General features: G+C 41.1%; 1 pseudogene; it reads right to left on the bottom strand.

Annotated features, from left to right (window-relative positions):
• Nucleotides 1–589: 589 nt before the first annotated feature.
• On the bottom strand, nt 590–7,061 carry LOC146394358 (nuclear transport factor 2 pseudogene; annotated as a pseudogene).
• Nucleotides 7,062–8,396: the final 1,335 nt, after the last annotated feature.

The following is an 8,396-nucleotide window of genomic DNA, read 5'->3' as shown; positions in this document are numbered from 1 at the left end:
ATGAGGGTCTCTGCATTTTTTGGTATTCCATGTGATCTTAGGTGCATGGATTGCAACAAACACAGGCGTGGAGCTCAGGATGGTGGACAGAGTGTGACAGCCAAACTTCCAACACCCCAGGGACAGAGAGGGAAGGTGGGAGCAGGAAGGCACATCATTGAACTCCCACTGTGGTCCTCCTCACTTATGCTGAATCTGAGGAAGCTCCCCTCCTGCGGCAGCACCTCCACAGAAGAACCAGCACCAAAAATTTCACAGTGCCACCGGGCAGCTGCCAGGCAGCCTGAGTGTTGGGGATCAGAGGCCGAGCCAGCCCGGGCTTGGGAAGTCTGCTGTCGTGCTGCTGGGGCCTCTGCGCTCAATGGGTTTAAGATCTGGCATTTTCACAGCTGTGGCTCAGGATGCTGCTGGTGTACTTTTGATTCCTGCCTAGGTAATTTATGCATGCTACAGGTGAAGCTAGGTAAAAAAAAAAAAAGACTTTTACCTATGGTAAGATATTAAAATACTATTTAAGGACTCTACTCTGCCATCTTTTCTTTTCATTTCTTTTTATTACTCAAATGAGTTTATCACATCTGTAGTTGTATGATCATAACAATCCAATTTCACAGGATTTCCATCCCATGACCCAAGCACATCCCCCACCCCCCAAACTGTCTCCTCCGGAGAGGATAAGTTTTTCAGTGTCTGTGAGTCAGCATCTATTCTGCAAAGAAGTTCAGTCTGTCCTTTTTTCAGATTCCACATGTCAGTGAAAGCATTTGATGTTGATGTCTCATTGTATGGCTGACTTCACTTAGTATGATAATTTCTAGGTCCATCCATGTTGCTAAAAATGCCAGTATTTCATTCCTTTTAATGGCTGAGTAATATTCCATTGTGTATATATATACCACATCTTATTGATCCACGCCTCTATGGGTGGGCATTTAGGTTATTTCCATGTCTTGGCTATTGTATGTAGTGCTGCAATGAACATCGGAGTACATGTGTCTTTGCGAGTCATGGTTTTCTCTGGAGAGATGCCCAGGAGTGGGACTCCTGGATCAAATGGTAGTTCTGTTTAGTTTTCTGAGGAATCTCCATACTGCTTTCCACAGTGGTTGCACCAATTTACATTCCCACCAACAGTGTACTAGTGTTCCTTTTTCTCCACACCCTCTCCAGCACTTACTGTTTGTAGATGTTTTGATGCTGGCCATTCTGGCTGGTGTAAGGTGGTACCTCCTAGTAGTTTTGATTTGCATTTCTCTAATTATGAGTGATATTGAACATCTTTTCATGTGTGTTTTGGCCATCCGTATGTCTTCTTTGGAGAACTGTCTGTTTAGATCTTCTGCCCATTTTTTGATGGGGTTGTTTGCTTTTTTGGTACGGAGCTGCAGAAGGTGTTTGTAAATTTTGGAGATGAATCCCTTGTCCGTTGATTCACCTGCAAAGATGTTCTCCCATCCTGTGGGTTGTCTTTTTGTGTTGTTTAGGGTTTCCTTTGCTGTGAAGAAACTTTGAAGTTTGATTAGGTCCTATTTATTTTTGTTTTTATTGTCAGTACTCCAAGAGGTGGATCTGAGAAGATGTTGCTGTCATTTATGTCAGAGAGTGTTCGGCCTGTTTTCCTCTAAGAGTTTGATAGTGTCTGGTCTTGGATCTAGGTCTTTCATCCATTTGGAGTTGATTTTTGTGTATGGTGTTAGGGAGTGTTCTAATCTCATTCCTTTCCATGTGGCTGTCCAGTTTTCCCAGCACCACTTATTGAACAAGCTGTCCTTTCTCCAGCTTGTTCTTGCCTCCTTTGTCATAGATGAGTTGGCTGTAGGTGCGTGGGTTTTATTCTGGGCTTTCTATCCTGTTCCACTGATCTGTGTTTCTGTCTTTGTGCCAGTACCATACGGTTTAGATGATTGTTGCTTTGTAGTATAGTCTGAAGTCCCGGAGCCTGATTCTTCCAGCTCCATTTTTCTTTTTCAGGATGTCTTTGGCTATTCTGGGTCATCTTTTCCATTAGCTAGCTTTCTTAAATAAAATTCCTTTCCCTGCCTTAATAGTTCTCACTCGACTTACTGGTTTGCCAATTCCTATACATTTATATTTGAATTAAACATGAAAGTATCTACCATAAATTATGATCCAGAAATGAATATCTGAGTCCTTTCTCCCCATAATTTTTTTAATCCTTAATTTTTAAGGCTTGGTCCTTTTTTTTTTTTTTTTTTTTTTTAGGGCCACACCCACAGCATATGGAGGTTCCCAGACTAGAGGTTGAATCCAAGCAACAGCTGCAGGCCTACACCACAGCCATATGACCTCAGAATCCAAGCCACGTCAGCAATCTACACCACAGCTCAACCACAGCAACATTGGATCCTTAACCCACAGCATGAGACCAGGGATTGAACCCAAATCCTCATGGATACTAGTGGGATTTGTTTATGCTGTGCCACAATGGGAACTTTGGTTGATATTCTTTAATTAGAACATCTGGTGGAATCCCAAGATGGGGTATTCATCAGTCTTGAGCTGGTCCACAGCCATGGTGATGATGCTACTTTCTGGTATGTGCTGATGGTCCTGGTCATGATACTATGCTGGAATTTTTGGAATTGAAGACTATATAATTTTGTCAAAAATGGGACAATTTTACCCTGGAATTGTTGTCCTTCCCAATAAGGCATGACATATCAATTGGTAAATAACTGGTAACAATGTTGAATTAAGCTGAGTCTACTCTATCCCAGATTTGTTTTGTGCTCATTCTGGAGCATCATTCAGCCTCATTGAGACCTTCATGAAAACTTCTCCTACAGCTCTTTCAAGAGGGCTGCTGAACACATTATCCACTGTTCACCCCAATGGTGTGCAGACTAATCAAGGACAAGCACTTCAAAGAGCAAAAATGACCTTGGTGACTTCTCACCCACTGAACATTTGCCTTCATGACCCTTAGGTCTCTGAATGGCTGACACAATGGCCTGCCATTTTCTTTTCTTGTGTTTTTTTTGGGGGGTAGGGGGAAGTTCTTCTTCCATATGCCGCACCCTCACATATGGAAGTTCCTAGGCTAGCTTTAGAATTGGAGCTGTAGCTGCCAGCTACACCACAGCTCAAAGCTCATGGCCACGCTGGATCCTTAACCCACTGAACAAGGCCAGGGCCAGGGACTGAACCCACATCCTCATGGTCACTAGTCGGATTTCTTTTTTTTTTTTTTTTTTTTTGTCTTTTTTGCTATTTCTTGGGCCGCTCCTGCGGCATATGGAGGTTCCCAGGCTAGGGGTCAAATCGGAGCTGTAACCACTGGCCTACGCCAGAGCCACAGCAACTCGGGATCCGAGCCGCGTCTGCAACCTACACCACAGCTCACGGCAACGCCGGATCCTTAACCCACTGAGCAAGGGCAGGGACCGAACCCGCAACCTCATGGTTCCTAGTTGGATTCGTTAACCACTGCACCACGACGGGAACTCCATTAGTCGGATCTCTTACCATTGAGCCACTATGGGAACTCCTCTTGTTGTGTCTTCATCTGTCTTCACTGTCATATATTTGTGGCATCATGAAATTAATTAGAAAGAGTCTGAAAATTTGCAGTGTTAAACGTGCATCCATAGACCCAAAGAGATTAAAAAAAATATGAAGTAAAAATATATGAAGAATGAGTTCATGCTAATGCGCAAAAGATCTGAGGTGTCCTGGGAGTACTAGGAAGTAGGTTTGATCTCCCACCAGCATAGTACGTTAGGATCCAGCACTGCCAAAAATGTGGCTGTGGTATCCATAGTGGCTTGGATCCCTTGCCCAGCAGCTCCATGTCTCAAGGTGGCCAAAAACAAAAACAAAAACGTAAAAGTTGATGAAACTAATGGAGAATGAACAAATATACAATTATGTTTGGAGATTTGCTATCTCAGTAATTATTAGAACAAGTAAATAGAACATCAACAAAGAAATAAAATAGGTGAAGCACAACCAAACAACCTGATCAAGTTGATACATACAAAACGCTCAATCCAACAATAATTTTGTTTTTTGTTTTGTTTGGTTGTTTTTGTTTGTTTGTTTGTTTGTTTTTTGCTTTTAGGGCGGAACACACTGCAAGTTCCCAGCCTGTGTCAAATAGGAGCTGCAGCTGCCAACATATGCTGTAGCCACAGCAACGCCAGATCGGAGACACATCTGAAACTACACCGCAGGCAACCTATACCACAGCTCATAGAATCACTGGATCCTTAACCTGATGAGGGAGGCCAGGGATCCTCGTAGATACTAGTCAGGTTCTTAACCCACTGAGCCACAACAGGAACTCCAGTAGTTTGTTTGTAAAGCACTGTTAACATTTGTCAATATAGGTCATGTTCTGGGTCACAAGATAAATCTTCTTAAATGAAGAATAACTGAGAAAATTCAAACACTTTATTCTGACAATAACAGAAGTAAACTAAAAAAAAAAAAATCACTAACAAAATAATATCTGGGGGGTTCCTTTGTGGTGCAGTGGAAACAAATCTGACTAGGAACCATGAGGTTGTGGGTTAGATCCCTGGACTCGCTCAGTGGGTTAAGGATCTGGTGTTACTGTGAGCTGTGGTGTAGGTTACAGACATGGCTCAGATCTGGCATTGCTGTGGTTGTAGTGTAGGCTGGCAGTTGTAGCTCCGATTAGACCCCTAGGCTGGGAACCTCCATTTGCTGCGTGTGCAGCCCTAAAAAGAAAAAGAAAAAAAAAAAAGAAAAAAAGAAAAATCCTCAAATATTTGGAACTAAACAACATACCAAAAAAAAAAAAAAAAACTATATGTCGGAGTTCCTGTCGTGGCACAGTAGTTAACGAATCTGACAAGGAACCATGAGATTGGGGATTCGGTCCCCGGTTTCACTCAGTGGGTTAAGGATCTGGTGTTGCTGTGAGCTGTAGTGTAGGTCGCAGACTTAGCTTGGATTCCGCATTGCTGTGGCTGTGTTGTAGGGGGGCAGCTGTAGCTCCAATTAGACCCCTATCCTGGGAACCTCCATATGCCATGTGTGCGGCACTGAAAAGACGAAACAAAACAAAACAAAAAACCATTCAAAATGAGATGTAATAAATGAGCTATAGTAAAACACTATAACTACAAAAGGATAAACACATTGACAAATGTAACAGAATGGAGAGTACAAAATTTCTACCCTCACAAATAACATCTTTAAACTGCAATAGCAATCAATGGAAAAATAAAGTCTTTTCAACAAATGTGAGAAAAAATACACATATACGAAAAAGATAAATCTGTACTTTCCACTGTGAACACACATTAATTCACAATGCGTCATAGATCTAAGTATAAAATCTAAAATATTAAAACTATTTGATGAATGAATAGAAGAAAATATATGTGCTCTTGTGTTTGTCAGAGTGCTTAGATTTTAACATCAAAAACATGATATGTAAGGAAGGAGTTCCTACTGTGGCTTAATGAGATTGGTGGTGTGTTGAGCACAATGGGACACAGGTTCAATCCCCGGCCCATGAGAGTGGGAATCCAGCAGCTTTGGCTTAGGTATTGACTATGGCTTGGATCTGATTCCTGGCCTGAGAACTCCTTATGCCAAGGGGCAGCACCCCCCAAAAAAAAAGTAAGAAAAGAAAAAAAAGCATGATATTAAAAAGGCAAACCTGGAGTTCCTGTTTTGGCTTAGCATAATTAACCTGACTAGTATGAGTAGTTTGTGGGTTTGATCCCTGGCCTTGCTCAGTGGCTTAAGGATCAATTGTTGCTGTGAGCTGCTGTGTAGGTCATAGATGAGGCTCAGATTCTGCATTTCTGTGGCTGTGATGTAGGCCAGCAGCTGCAGCTCTATTCAGGTCCTAGCCTGGGAACTTCCATATGCCATGGTTGCAGCTCTAAAAAGCAGGAGGAAAAAAAAAAAAAGGCAAATCTGATAAAGTGAACTTCATGTTCACATTATCAGATAAATAAGAACCATAAACTGGAGAAAATGTTTAAAATTACATACCCAACAAAAGACTTGGATCTAGAATCTATAAGTAAATCACAGTAAAACTAAAAAAAATAAACAATGCATTCTAAAATATGTCCAAAAGTTTGAAAAAGATAACCAAAAAGATGGTTATCACATTACCAAAAAGATAAACAGAACACACATGAACATATGAAAAGGTAATCAATGTTTTTGTCCATTAAGGAAATCAAAATTAACACACAGTAAAATAGCAGTATACTTCTATTAGAATTCCTAAAGTAAAACATTCTAAATAATAAGTATTGAAGAGGGTGGAAAGCAGCTAGAACTGTCTTATCTTGCTGGTGGTGTTGCAGAAATAGCACATCCATCTTGGAAAAACAGGTAATTTCTTAGAGATTTAACTTGGATTTAAATTAGTTTTAAATTGGCCCAATAATCCCACTTCTATTAATCTACTCTAGAGAAATAAAAATTTATGTTGGAGTGTTTATTTATATAGATACTATCATAATTATTAAAAAAATGGAAATAACTAAAATGTCCTTCATTGGATGAAAGGATAAACAAACTGGTTCTTCCATATATCTGAATATTACTAAAAAATAGAAAGGAAAAGATTACTGATATATGCCACAACATGGGAAAATCTGCATTATGCAAAAGTTTAAATATGTATTGAAAACACATATATTGTCTAAATGTTAGATACAGGATTTTATGTATATATATGTGTGTGTATATATATGTGTGTGTATATACATATATATATACATCCATAACATCAGTATGATATGGCTCAATCATTGACTTTTTATTACTCTTTAGTTTGACTGTCTTATCAATTATTGAGAGAACAGCTGTACAATAAGAATATTAATTTTTTCCTTACTATTCAATTTCTCATTTTGTGTGTTTTGGGTTCTATGACTAGATGTATTAGAATTAGATTTGTGGGAGTTCCCGTCGTGGCGCAGTGGTTAACGAATCCGACTAGGAACCATGAGGTTGCGGGTTCAGTCCCTGCCCTTGCTCAGTGGGTTAAGGATCCGGCGTTGCCGTGAGCTGTGGTGTAGGTTGCAGACGCGGCTTGGATCCAGCGTTGCTGTGGCTCTGGCGTGGGCCGCAGCTACAGCTCTGATTCGACCCCTAGCCTGGGAACCTCCATATGCCGCGAGAGCGGCCCGAGGAAATGGCAAAAAGACAAAAAAAAAAAAAAAAAAAGAATTATATTTGTGGTATTTTCCCACTAATTTGCTTCTTTTCAGTATAGAGACTTCATCGCCCCTAATTAATTAATTAATTAATATTATTATTTTGTCTTTTTGCCATTTTTTGGGCTGCTCCTAAGGGATATGGAGGTTCCCATGCTAGGGGTCCAATCGGAGCTGCAGCCACCAGCCTACGCCACAGCAACTAGGTGATCCAAGCCACGTCTGCAACCTACACCACAACTCACAGAGCAATGCCGGATCCCCAACCCACTGAGCAAGGCCAGGGATCGAACCCGAAACCTCATGGTTCCTAGTCAGATTTGTTAACCACTGAGCCACGATGGGAACTCCTTTCACCCCTAATTAATTTAACTAATTAATTTAACTTGACTATCTTGTATATACCAGACAATGTTCTATTTTTTATTTATTTATTTTTAGCGCCACACCCTCAGCATATGAAGTTCCCAGGCTAGGGGTCCAATCAGAGCTACAGACACTGGCCTACACCACAGCCACAGCAACACAGGATACAAGCTATGTCTACAACATACACCATAGCTCACAGCAACACTGGATTGTTAACCCGCTGAGTGAGACCAGGGAATGAACCTGCATCCTCATGGATACTAGTCAGATTCCTCTCCACTGAACATCAGGAACTTGTATGCCTGGGATAATTTAAAGTAGCAAAAGTAAATATGTGGTGCAGTCTTTTCCAGTCTATCTTTATTTCTAGGATTCAGCCTTGTAGGATCATCCACCCAGCAGGGCAAGAATGTATTTCACACCCCCCACCCTCAACTTTGATGTGATCTAAACTTCAACTTCTGTCTCCTTGAATTCACCAACCTATGATAAGATCAGTCAAACCTCCTATTGGTCTTCTCAGTAGCCTAATACTTTATTTCAGTCTTTCCCCAGATCTTGATTGTGTATTCTCTACTGTCTTTTTGGCTCTTTGAGGTGGTCAAAACAAATACATTTTTTTTTTTTTTGGTCTCTTTTTGCCATTTCTTGGGCTGCTCCCTTGGCACATGGAGGTTCCCAGGCTAGGGGATGAATCACAGCTGTAGTCACTGGCCTACGCCAGAGCCACAGCAACAAGGGATCTGAGCCATGTCTGTGACCTACACCACAGCTCACAGCAATGACAGATCCTTAACCCACTGAACAAGGGCAGGGATCGAACCCCCAACCTCACGGTTCCTAATCGGGTTT

Source organism: Sus scrofa, chromosome Y, assembly GCF_054392235.1.
Source record: "Sus scrofa isolate SSC_HxYL_T2T_F1_AM1 chromosome Y, Sscrofa_HxYL_maternal_Yorkshire_Landrace_v2.0, whole genome shotgun sequence".
Classification (NCBI taxonomy): domain Eukaryota; kingdom Metazoa; phylum Chordata; class Mammalia; order Artiodactyla; family Suidae; genus Sus; species Sus scrofa.
The sequence above is the reverse complement of the archived record's forward strand: the minus strand, read 5'-3'. Positions and strand labels throughout refer to the sequence as shown.